The following is a 14,153-nucleotide window of genomic DNA, read 5'->3' as shown; positions in this document are numbered from 1 at the left end:
GATTAAATGTGATCAGTACTATCAGGTGTTGTCACTGATTATGAATCTGGTTGGAACAAAAACCTGCAGCCACAGGGGTCCCCCAGGACCAAGTTTGAGAACCCCTGTCTTAAGGGGTCTCACCAGCAGGACCTACTCTCTTGATTCGCATCTGAAAAGACTTCCTGCTATTCTTGTGATTTTTTTGTTTAGTTTTGAAAATATACAGGGTTCGCCTGCAAGGTGCCCCAACACTTCATTTTTATCTTACAATATATACATTTGCGCAGTGGGAACATCTACATAGCTCTAGTACGGTAAGTGTACCGACATCAGTGCCTTAGGAACCACAGTTGTTCCTCCTTCCTCTCACTTCCAGACCAAAAATCAAGTCCAGCAACAAGCTTTGATATTACGTCTGGTTTTGCTGGGCCAGTGCTGCTCCTTCCATCCCGGGGCTATTTAACTGATAGAGGTGCTGGGAGTCAGTCTTCATTTGCAAGCCACTCCACAGCCAGAAACGATCGCTAACTCAGCCTAAGGGAAAGGGATGTAGTTGTATACTTAGTGAAACCATATTTTATGAACAGACATGCCATTTAAAACATTTAGTAAGGTATCAATAGACTTCATAGGCCATTCAGAGGACATCTCTGAATTAAATATTTAAATGGTCATGAATCCTGAATACTGTCAGGGTAAATAAAATATGTTTCAGGAACTCCTCCTTAAATTTTCACAAGACAAGGGTAATAAGGATAAGTCACCAAAAAACATTAGTGGAGGTCTTTTGATTGGGAGCTAACTGCTGATGAAAGAGAATGACAGAGGCTGACATGAGTAGTACAGGGTAAAAGAACAGTGATGTCAAAAGAGGCCTACCAGAATACACAAGTGCTTATGCCTTGTAATGAATACAGTGTAGAAGCTGAGGACCAATCAAAGTTTTATTCCTGTCAGAGAAAAACAAGAAGGTGTGGAATAAGAAACAAAATTATGAATTAATACAATTAATGTAGACCATTCCATCTTAACTGGACAAACCTGTATATTGTGAAAATGACATACTGTAAGTCAATAGAATCTGGTAAAGTGGCAGTAATGTATGTTAGTGGTAGCGGTGCCACGGAGAATGGGGTGTTTTCTTGGCGAACACTGGGTCCCAAGATATGAACAGGGCAAATTCTAAACACTGTTCTTGTTCACATTCAACACTTTATTGTAATTGAAAAGAACCTTTGAATGAGCATTTTAAGCTTAATGATGTCATATGATATTAGGCTATGCATGTTCTCACTGTGCCAGTGTGGGATTCCTCTCGGTGCTCTGCTCTCCTCCTAATGTCTAAACACATGCAGGTTAGATGAATTGGTGACAATAAGCTGGCCCTAGTGTGTGGTTAGTGTGTGTTCACCCTGTGATGGGCTGTCACCATTTCCAGGGTTTGTAACTGTGTCCTGTATTACCTGGGATTGGCTCCAATCCAACATGAGACCCTAATCTAGATTTAGCGGGTTAGGAAATGCCATGGCATGACCATTGAGCTCTAAGAGTGGTATGATGGAATAGTAGTTACTTATGTAGTCCAAGAGCTCCATTTATTTGACTCTGTCTCAGTTGCCACAGTTTGAACATTGTCTACAGTTCCATGATGATTTTCTTTGGCTTCTCTAGTTTAGTTTCCACATCCAAAAATTAGGTAATATACTGTATGATGCTTCCCTACAATAGAGTAGTGTCCCAATTAAGTATTTACCTGATGTTGTCATCATTCTATGAAACTATGATGGTAAAACATGTTCAGAAAATTGACTCACATTTTCAGTATTACTGGCATGATTAAAAATAAGTCTTAAAATAAGTGCTTAGAGTGTAATATTACAACAAAGTAAGTGTGTGCAGAACATTCCCTCAAATCAACCTTTTCATTTCTCTGGATGGGCACTAGTCATTATGAATTTCTAATTAAGTGAAAATAAATCCTATTAAACTATTCGAACAAAGGAATTACTGCCAATGTAATTTAAATAAGCAGCTGGTATGCTGATGCACTGAAGAGTCAAGCATTAGTCTGAAGAAAATATTTGTAACAAGAGGTCGGTACCACAATAGGCCACAGACGAGCTTACATCAATAGAACAGATCTTTTGCCTGGATGCCACCCTACAGAGCTAACTGAAAAAAGCATCGAGCCAAAGCCACCAAAACAAAAATGCAACCAGTTAATAAATACCACAACAGCTTCTGTAGGTTTAACACAACACTGTGTCAATCAGATATTATATTAACCAAATGGCTATATTAATGACACACTCAACACTAGAACAGCATATCAGTAAGCCAAACGGCACATGTACTGTATGTATAAAGCACTAGAGACACAGCAGCGGGTGAAGGACACAAAAACACACAGCAAAGTACAGACCAAAGTAAAAACTCACTCTGTATTAGGCTCCCTCGGTATGTATTCATTACAGCCTGGTTAGGATTGTTTGTGCCAATGTCATCCACAGTGATCATTATCATGTTTATCGTCAAGATATTGGCTCCAAGTGGCCAGAAACTGTGGTCGCAAAAGTCATGCCATCAGATGTTAGTGATGTAGTATGTTGAAAGGTTATCTCTAGCAGCAATATTCTCATCTGAGTTTGTGGACATAACTTGTTGACAGTTTGACTTGATGCTCAGTTTTGAATTTAGGTAATTCACAGCTTGTTGGTTTAATTCTCTTGCTAATTTGTGTATCTTTCAGTGCAATATCAGATAGTTACATTATTCAGCAGTGGGAGGTACGTAATTTCAGGCAATTTATAATATCTATATGTAGTTTTGATGAGCTCTCATTTGTAATTATCAACCGTAATAAAAGTAACAAAAAATTACCTATTCTGTTCTTTGTGGATCTACCAGTGCATATATTTTATACAAAAGAGTATTTTCTCCTCATTAAAAAATTATTTGTGGACAGGCCTAGTATTGTGGCTGGATAAGCGCTACCCTCTCAGGCCTGTCTACAATGACAAGTCACATTGTGTGTGTTCTCTCTTCTTTAGTACATCTTCCTGCTTTGTAATTCTTTTACAGAGTAAGCTACAGAAATAAGTCAAAACCTTAAATGGTGCAAAACCTATTTCTATTTATTCATTTATGTATTTATTCCAATAATTCTACACTTATCTAAACCTTCAGAAACCATTCATAAGGCCATGGGGTACTGACTTTGTATTTGCTGAATTAGGCGCAAGCCAGGAAATGGCCCTGAAAATTTCTTTAGCATATTTTGTTTCTAAAATCCTAATTTCATTTTTACCAGCCATGGACTAGTGCTCAGACCAGTGCTGGGTCCAGCCAGAATTGGCTGTGGACCCTGGAGTAGAATAAGCAGGTACAGAAAATAGGGGAATGGATTAACCCTTAAAATTCAGACTCATTTATGTCTGCTTTCAGCCAGTTTGATCTAACTGGCTATACTATCACCATCCTTCACTCAGTATTCATGTTCTATCCCTCAGACATTTTTCTTTCAGAATGTATACACCCAAAGAATTAGTTATGTTGCTTACTTATGTTGCAGAAGAGTATGTTGCACAATTTAGTAACATTTTTACCAAAATAAATGTACTTTGAATGTTATTTCTGTTTACATAGGTGTTGGAATACTATAAAAGTGTCAGTGAACGTGTCAAAAACACCCAGAAAATATTGTTTTGAAATATATACAAGAAATATTTCTAGTTTTACAGTTTTGAAGTAGTACAAAAACAGGATTGTTTGTCTCCATTTTAACTGTTTCAAGTAAGATTCCATAGCATACATACTGTACATATAAATTATTGAAGAGCTCTGGCCGTCTATGTATAATGTATCACCTTTTACTCTACCAGAATATATAGAGTTAGTAAAAAAACTATACTGTGCATTCAAATTATAACACCAATACTTGGAGGATTTTAAAACATCTTTGCAAAAAAAAATGTGGTTTCAACACCCATCTTATTTAGTTGACAATAGCCTGTCCTTTAAATTGTACCCAGTTGAGTTGGGATGTTCAGGAAAGCAATGTGGTGGGAATGGGGTCAGGTGGTGCTGCCATTTCTAAGGAAAGGAAGAAAAAACACTGTAATGTGGTATCAGGATATGCAATAGAGCAAAACATTGTACTTTAATTAGAGTTCGGAGGAAAATGATGATTTTATGCAGGTTTGTAAAATTTTGTATTATTGTTTGGTCATGCTGGTGGGTCCAAAACAATGGGGCTGAGTTTAAATGGTTAAGTGTAGCAATCAGAAGTAGGATAGTTCTTAAGATTCTTAGAGAGGATCTTGTTTGGGCTAAAAAGTCCCAAGATAAACCTTTTGTAGGGAATCATATAGCTGCCTGTCCAATTATTTACTCGTTTCATATGCACAGTAAAAGTAGACAGGACAATGCCCTCTCTTTTATAAGTTTGTTTTGTTCTATTTCAGCTTATGGAAAGTAACGTTTCACGTTATATTGTACATGGAAATAAACAAGCCTGAGAGAGTGCTACTCTGTATTTCTTGTGACAGCAACAAATTTTAGGAAGATGCATTCTTTGCCGTCACTGAGATAAAAGCAGAATCGCAGATGTAATTGGAAAACAAATCTTGAATCACTACAATGCAAATAATGTACGTTCATCTTTTATTGACAAATAAATTTTGTACAAGGCCTTTCTACTGCAAAGAATATGCCTGAGGGCCTTTTGAATTCAGATAGCTTCATGAAAATGCTAGTTTAACATTGTCAATGGATTGAATGATGTTATTAAAGAGGTGTGAAAAGAAGTGTTTACTGTATTTATAATGTGTTTGCCTTCATAATTCAAATAAAAGGCACTGCTCAGTTTTCAAGGACTCTTAAACTATAAAATCCAGGCTGTGTTTCCAATCTCATGCTTTTTGTATGTTGAGAATAAAAAAAAAAAAAAAACAAAAAAAACAACCTCCTTTTGGGGATGTCAGCCTATGAGTGAAGAAGGTCAAGGTTGAACTTAATGACTGGCTGCAAGATTCAGGGCACATTTTTTTTTCCCCACTGAGAGTTGCTCTGAATTTAAAAATGAGAATGGAATGTTATTGAAAGAATTCTGTTCATTTCTTTTTTAAATAACTGTTGCTTTCTGAGTCATGGTGGGGTTAAAAAAAAACACATCTGATGCACTGGTGATGTCTGTCATCTAATCCACATAATGGTACCTGCTCAGTAGGGTGTATCACAGCATCTTCACAAATCCTCCCACGATAACACTTTAAACCTATTCTCAAAAAATATAAAGACATCAATCTTTTAGGATGAAATGTGCAGTTTGACTTCCAGCCAGCGGAAACTTAACCTAAATATGAAATGAAAGGTCAAAGTCATCATTTGTAAAATATCATATGCATTAATGCTTCATTTTAGCTGCTAAGTAATTCAAAGATGAATGTTGGATGATAAAAACAAAACGATCATACTATTTGTATTTTTTTTTTTTTTTGTTACATTTACAGGCTTTTAAAATAAAGTGCAATTCCCAATATCTTTACTCTATGTCATCATGGGTTTCATCCAGCTACTCCAATTTCCCATGATAAAAATACACATGCTAGGTTAACTGGTGCCTCAAAACTGATCCATCATGAGTGAGTTTGGGAGTCTGTGTGATTGTGCAATGGTTTCTTTCTCATCTGCCGACACTGTGGTAGATTTCCTTGCTCCTCTTTAGGTTAGAATGGCTGTAAGTTAAAGGATCTGTGCTGGTAATCTCATTACTGCCAGAAAGGACTCTACTCTGCTGGGCCCTTGAACTAGGCCCTAAACCTGAAAATTGCTCCGAGCATGCTGTGCAAAGGCTGACCCTGTGCCCTAACCTGCAAAGGCCATGCAAAAAGACAATTTCCCCTCATGGACTAATAACATATATCAAAATAAAAAAAAAAAGTACATTGTGAAGTAAATGTGGGTAATTATACCCTTATTGGTCATCAGGGGTGGTGTCTTGACAGCAGAGACTGAAACCTTATGGTCCTTGGTAACTGGTGAACGTTGGATGTGCCCCCTGGCCTTGACTTGGCTAAGGGATTTGGGAAAAGTGTGGCCGTACGGGTTGCTTCTGACCACCAGGTGAGTGCAGTAAGTCAGAGCTGGCCGGTGTGTGTGCACAGGCGCTGGGACTAAGCAGCTAGGAGCACATGGTGCCACAGAAGATGTGAGCGGAATGGGGCAAATGGAGGCTGAAGAAGCCAATGGTACTTTTTAAGGCCACCAGTCTGGTGTAAATTGGCCAGATCCATTACTTCGTCGCTCAAACCCCCAGGACGTTACAATACTGTTTAGTAGTAGTTGAGGATAGACTAACAGAACAAGTGGCACTCCTAAAAATGTCAACATTGTTTAAATAAAGTGGACATTTACAGGTTTCCCTCTCTCAAATTTCCCAACCAGAAATCAAAACTACACTTTAGAGTCTAAGGCAAAATAAAACAGCATGTGTGCATCAAGTCATTTGAGAAGGTGTTATCATAGCAAAAAACATGTGAACATGTTAGGCAGTTTGGCAGAAAGAGAAATGAAAAAGTAATTAGAAAAGATGAGAAGTTAATGGGCAACAATCAGCATAAAGTCATGTGTAAAAGTAAGTACACCTCATGGAAAGTTTTTACTTTTTCAACATATTTGAAAAAGCAAAAGACAGATCTTCGTGCAAACAGTGCCTTCTGATAAAGATGGTATACTTGAGTAAATCTCTCTACTTATAAAATCCAGCGTTTGTCTGTGTGTCTGTCTGCTTTTCACGAGAGAACTACTTAACAGATTTAGATTTTTTTTTTTCTATAATTTGCTTGAACATTCCGGTTGATTTTGTGACTTCTCTCATTGCGCAATGTATCGTCGTTCGCTTGAGGTACGGTTTTATTTGCGTGAATCCAAGAGGCCCTCCAACTAACACTCCAGCCTCAGGGTGTACCTTACCTCCACTAAACTAGCAAACGAGAGAACTACTTAACGAATTTAGATCAGGTTTTTATCTGTAATTTGCTTGAACATTCTGGTTGATTTTGCGACTTCTTTCATCACACTAAGAATCATAGTTCACTTGCAGGAGAGATATATTTGCGCTAATCCAAGACAGAGGCTGCAGGACGAGGGGAGGGGGAAGCATGACGTTGGGAGTAGATAGCAGGGCCTTCCTCACTGTCCCGCTACACTACTATGTGGGCGGAGCCGCATGGGACGGCTAGTAACACATAAAATTGACTAGGTGTATTCATTATCATAATCTAAATTAAAAATGGAGATTTGTGAGATTGTGATATGGAGAGAGTAAGCACACCACTACATTTATGACCGCTATAAATACATAAAATTTGATTCAGCTGTTCTAAATGAGATGCCAAGGAGTTTCAAGGTGGAGCATTTCTCATCTAAACCGTGGATATTGAAGGTCTGGTGTTCTCTTTGCCATTGATGTGTGTGGTGTCATCAAGCAAAGATGAAAAGAACTCCCTTAATCTGTCAGAAAGAAGGTTGTGTCAACTAGTCCGGCAAGGGATTTTAAAAAATCACCAAATGATATTAAATGAATCATTCTGCTCTAAGGAAAATCATCTATAAATGGTGTAGATTTCAAATGACTGCTAATTTCTCCAGGACTAGCTGTCCTAGCAAATTTAGCCCAAGAGTTGACTGTTTAAGACTAAAAGAAGTATCTAAGAACACCAAAATTTAGTTGCAACATCCGCAGGTAATTCTTGCAATTGGTGGTGTCAAAGCGCATACATCTACAATCAGGAAGAGATAGCAATAATTTTACATGCATGCAAGGTGTTCCAAGAAAAAGCCTTTACTGTCCAAAAAGAACATAATACCAAGAATTCAGTTTGTATTGTGGAATATGGCCGGCTAGTCATCCCGGCCAATACCACCTGGTGGAGCCCTCCCTGCAGTATGGAGGTGCCCCGAATGCCAGTAGGGAATCATGGACAGTGGAGTTTCCTTTATAGCCCTGCTGGATACCTTGGGGGCCAAAAGAGGACGCTGCAGGGAGGCCCAGTGACTCGTATGTGCCCTGGATTAAAAGAAGACTTTGGATCTGACCCGGAAGTGCTAGGAAGTCACATGGTCTCAGAGTTCGGAAGCACTTCCGGGTCACATATTTATAAAGGACTGTGGAAAATCCCAGACGGCGAGCTGAGCTGGGTGGAAGGGTGGCAATGTGTCTGGGAAAGGAGGATTGTATTATTGAGTATTGGTGATTTAGTATATGAGTATTGTGGAGAGGAGGGTGCTTTGTGCACTATATAATTATAATAAAGTCAACTATTGGACTTTTACCTAGTGTCTGGCGTCTAGTCTGAGGGTTCAAGGGAACGACAGCGCCCCCTATCTGTCACAGTATATTATCCATATTTTAAAAAAACAAACAGGTTGTGTGGTTTAGTTACGGGAAAAACAAATCTGGATAGTGCAAAGATCTTTTTGCTTATTCACTTTCAATGTCAGTAATTTGGAGTTTTGATGATCAGTAACTTACACTTATTTCTGATATTTTGACTTTATTTTCTAGCCTCATCTCTGCTCTGTTGTGCATTTTGAAACCTCACTTGTGTAAAACAAGGCTAAAACACTCTTCCAATAAAACTTTAGTGCTAGAACATTTAACGTTCTTGTCACAATGATTTTTAAACTTTTCTCTGGATATTCAACTCGTGTTTTCCTGTGTCAATGTATAAGTATGGTATATAAGACTCCCAACCTACTTCAGTCACATTTGGCACTGTCTCCCAGTACCTCACTGAGATCAGACCATGTATCTGTATGAACCAGAATAATCTGATGAGGAGCTCCAATAAACTTAGGATGTGAAAAGACAGAGAGAGAGAATTTGAGAAACAAAGGGAGGAAAATATGCAGGTTGAAGCTACTGTATGGACATGCTCCAGACAGACTCAGACAACTAGTGAAGTAACCACATATTACCATGATTGCCATAATGTGGTCAATGGAAACTGTAGAATCCTTTTTTCATTTTATGTTACATCTTGTAAAAGTATTTTGGTAGAAAGGCAGTTTTATGACAAACACACGTCTGGTTTTGTGCTGTTTTACTTCTTTATTTACAGAGAACTTGACTGACAACAATCACCTTTCAACAAACAAGCAAACAAAGCATACACTTGCCTTATAAAAAATAGAGCCAGAAATTTGTGATAACACAAATTTTTTTCCAGTATTCTGTGTTTGCCATAAACATAACTCAGTAACGCGGAAAGCATGTTTTCCGAGATCAAAACCTTTGCCGCCTTAAAGTGCACATACACTGTGTGCACAATTATTAGGCAAGTGAGTATTTTGACCATATCATCATTTTTAATGCGTATATTCCAACTCCAAGCTGTATTAACTTGAATGCTTATTGGATTTAAGCACGTCAGGTGATGTGTATTTGTGTAATGAGGGAGGGTGTGGCCTAAGGAGATCAACACCCTATATCAAGGTGTGCAGAATTATTAGGCAGCTAGTTTTCCTCAGGCAAAATGGGCCAAAAAAGAGATTTAACTGACTCTGAAAAGTCAAAAATTGTAAAAAGTCTTTCAGAGGGATGCAGCACTTTTGGAATTGCTAAGATATTGGTGTGTGATCACAGAACCATCAAACATTTTGTTGCAAATAGTCAACAGGGTCGCAAGAAACGTGTTGAGAACAAAAGACGCAAATTAGCTGCCAAAGATTTGAGAAGAATCAAACATGAAGCTACCAGGAACCCATTATCCTCCAGTACTTTCATACAGTGGTGTGAAAAACTATTTGCCCCCTTCCTGATTTCTTATTCTTTTGCATGTTTGTCACACAAAATTTTTCTGATCATCAAACACATTTAACCATTAGTCAAATATAACACAAGTAAACCCAAAATGCAGTTTTTAAATTATGGTTTTTATTATTTAGGGAGAAAAAAAATCCAAACCTACATGGCCCTGTGTGAAAAAGTAATTGCCCCTTGTTAAAAAATAACCTAACTGTGGTGTATCACATCTGAGTTTAATTTCCGTAGCCACCCCCAGGCCTGATTACTGCCACACCTGTTTCAATCAAGAAATCACTTAAATAGGAGCTGCCTGACACAGAGAAGTAGACCAAAACAACCTCAAAAGCTAGATATCATGCCAAGATCCAAAGAAATTCAGGAACAAATGAGAACAGAAATAATTGAGATCTATCAGTCTGGTAAAGGTTATAAAGCCATTTCTAAAGCTTTGGCACTCCAGCGAACCACAGTGAGTGGAACATGGAACAGTGGTGAACCTTCCCAGGAGTGGCCGGTCGACCAAAATTACCCCAAGAGCGCAGAGATGACTCATCCGAGAGGTCACAAAAGACCCCAGGACAACGTCTAAAGAACTGCAGGCCTCACTTGCCTCAATAAAGGTCAGTGTTCACGACTCCACCATAAGAAAGAGACTGGGCAAAAACGGCCTGCATGGCAGATTTCCAAGACGCAAACCACTGTTAAGCAAAAGAACATTAGGGCTCGTCTCAATTTTGCTAAGAAACATCTCAATGATTGCCAAGACTTTTGGAAAATACCTTGTGGACTGATGAGACAAAAGTTGAACTTTTTGGAAGGCAAATGTTCCGTTACATCTGGCGTAAAAGGAACACAGCATTTCAGAAAAAGAACATCATACCAACAGTAAAATATGGTGGTGGTAGTGTGATGGTCTGGGGTTGTTTTGCTGCTTCAGGACCTGGAAGGTTTGCTGTGATAGATGGAACCATGAATTCTACTGTCTACCAAAAAATCCTGAAGGAGAATGTCCGGCCATCTGTTCGTCAACTCAAGCTGAAGCGATCTTGGGTGCTGCAACAGGACAATGACCCAAAACACACCAGCAAATCCACCTCTGAATGGCTGAAGAAAAACAAAATGAAGACTTTGGAGTGGCCTAGTCAAAGTCCTGACCTGAATCCAATTGAGATGCTATGGCATGACCTTAAAAAGGCGGTTCATGCTAGAAAACCCTCAAATAAAGCTGAATTACAACAATTCTGCAAAGATGAGTGGGCCAAAATTCCTCCAGAGCGCTGTAAAAGACTCATTGCAAGTTATCAAAGCGCTTGATTGCAGTTATTGCTGCTAAGGGTGGCCCAACCAGTTATTAGGTTCAGGGGCAATTACTTTTTCACACAGGGCCATGTAGGTTGGATTTTTTTTCTCCCTAAATAATAAAATCCATCATTTAAAAACTGCATTTTGTGTTTACTTGTGTTATATTTGACTAATGGTTAAATGTGTTTGATGATCAGAAACATTTTGTGTGACAAACATGCAAAAGAATAAGAAATCAGGAAGGGGGCAAATAGTTTTTAACACCCCTGTATTCCAGAGCTGCAACCTACCTGGAGTGCCCAGAAGTACAAGGTGTTCAGTGCTCAAAGACATGGCCAAGGTAAGGAGGGCTGAAACCCAACCACCACTGAACAAGAAACATAAGTTGAAACGTCAAAACTGGGACAAGAAATATCTGAAGACAGATTTTTTTCAAAGGTTTTATGGACCGATGAGATGAGAGTGACTCTTGATGGACCAGATGGATGGACCTGTGGATCAGTAATGGGCACAGAGCTCCACTCCAACGTGGAGGTGGGGTACTGGTATGAGCTGGTATTTTTAAAGATGAGCTAGTTGGACCTTTTGCATTGAAAATGAACTCAAAATCAACTCCCAAACCTACTGCCAGTTTTTCGAAGACACTTTCTTCAAACAGTGATACAGGAAAAAGACCATGATTTTTATGCAGGCCAATGCTCCATCACTTGCATCGAAGTTCTCCACTGCGTGGCCAGCCAGTAAAGGCCTTAAAGATGAAGGAATAATGACATGGCCCCCCTTCCTCATCTGACCTAAACCCTATCGAGAACTGTGGGCACTTCTTAAACGCTAGATTTACGGGGGAGAAAAACAATACACCTCTCTGAAGAGTGTCTGGGAGGCTGTAGTCACTGCTCCACAAAAAGCTGACAGACTCCATGAATGGAAAGGCTTATGACTGTTATTGGAAAGAAGGGTGGCTATATTGGTCATTGATTGATTGATTTATTTTTTTTGAAATGTCAGAGATGTTTATTTGTAAATTTTGAGGTGTTTGATTATTATTCTCACTATAACAGATGAAAATAAACAAGTGAGATGGGAAATTTTTCATTTTTCCTTTAGTTGCATAATAAATCTGCACACTAATAGTTGTCTAATAATTGTGCGCACATATGTATTCCCCTGATGATGTTCACACTCACATTTCCGTTGTGAAACATTCAGGTTTCAGGTTTATTAACATTTTGGATTGACTGATAGCACTGTGTTTGTTCCATATTAAAATTAATCCTCAAAAATACAACTTGCCTAATAATTCTGCACTCCCTGTATAATGTTCACATATCTTTAAAGGCAATAGTTCTTTGTTTGGACTGATGACTAGTGATGAGCCAAACCTGGGGCCTCATGTATAACACCGTGCGTAGAATTCACACTATAACAAGACGTAAGCACAATAGCCGAAATGTGCTTACGCACAGAAAAATCCAGATGCAGGAATCTGTGCGTACTCCAACTTCCACGTTCTTCCGCTACATAAATCCCAGTCAGCATGAAAACTAACGCTCGTGCACACGCCTTCTGTTCCGCCCCAACTCCTCCCAGAATTACGCCTCTTTGAATATGCAAATCAATATAAATCGCCCTTAAGCTCAGCCTTCTGTGAAAAGACAATGGGAAAAGCACATGGGAAAATATAACGATTTCAGCGAATACCAAGTGGAGGCAAAGAAAAAACATACTATTTGTTTATTTAAACCGTGGTATAATCAACAAAAGGAAGCTGATCAAGTGACATAACATGCTGGAGAAACACGAAAGCTCACGTTCACAAAGTCGCACAGTGCCGGAAAGAAAAAAAGTTCTCAGATGTCAAAGTCGCCGTGAAAAGGCGAGTCGTAGCCCACTGTCTGAGTGTCATATGAAAGCTTATTAGGGTACAGAGAAAAAAAATGCACACAGTGGGGAAAAAGCACAAAATGTCAACTTCAATCTCGAAATTTCCACTTTAATCATGTAGTTTATTTTGTCATTAAAGCAGAACATCATAAACTTCATCTTAAAATCGTTTAATTAACTAGTTTCTCAAATCACATCGTAAGTAAGCAAGTTAAATGCTTTGTTTTGTATGTGATCTTCTATGTGCTCTATGTGTGTGAATCACTACTTGCTTCTTAATCCAGCTCTCTTCCTCCGACTGGACACAGAATCCATTACATTTGTGATATTACAGCTCTCTGAATAACTAAAATACTGAGATGTATACGTGATATCATTTTCATGATGATAGGAGTTAAAACACGTTATTAAACATGGGTGAAGTTAAAGTTTTATCTGTATAATATAATAAACATATTTTGCTGCATTTCATCTTAAAAATGATATTGTCATCATATGTAAACACGCGCTTTATAAAGTGGCTCAGATTGTCTAATATTATAACTGTAGTGCAAGTTTACTGTGGGGTGATTGTACCTATAAGTGCAAACAGTTCTGCAAGGTGCTATTGATTAAGTTCTTAGGATGAAACTGTTTCTGAACTGCAAGGTCCGTACAGGAAAGGCTTTGAAACGTTTTGCCGTGGCTGAGACAGCGTGTCCTTGAAGCTGTATATCGATAATTCTCTTTCCGATCTGCTGCTTCTGTGATTCCCCACTCAGATACAGTAATATAAATACTCCGAGTGGTGCAGTGAGAGTAATATGGAAAAAGATGATCCACTGTGGCAACCCCTAACGGGAGCAGCTGAAAGAAGAAGAAGAAGAAGGTGCAGTGAGAGTAACAACGCTAAAGCAGTTATAGTATTTGGAATACTATGGCTATTCCCTGGACCATTATATTGTTACAAGTTAATTACAATCAGATGTATTACACTAATAAACAATATGCGGTTAGTTTCAATGTATTTATAAAGCCGCGTCATGAAAATAAAAGAGTAACCACACAGGAACAGTAGCACAGCTTTGACGCTGGGTGCCGGCAATCTGCAAAACCGAGCGTAGAACTTGCGTACGGCAGGGTATGAAGTACCATTGGAAAGTGCATGGCTTTACGCCAAGTGTAGGTTTTATACATC

Source organism: Polypterus senegalus, chromosome 2, assembly GCF_016835505.1.
Source record: "Polypterus senegalus isolate Bchr_013 chromosome 2, ASM1683550v1, whole genome shotgun sequence".
Classification (NCBI taxonomy): Eukaryota; Metazoa; Chordata; class Cladistia; order Polypteriformes; family Polypteridae; genus Polypterus; species Polypterus senegalus.
The sequence above is the reverse complement of the archived record's forward strand: the minus strand, read 5'-3'. Positions refer to the sequence as shown.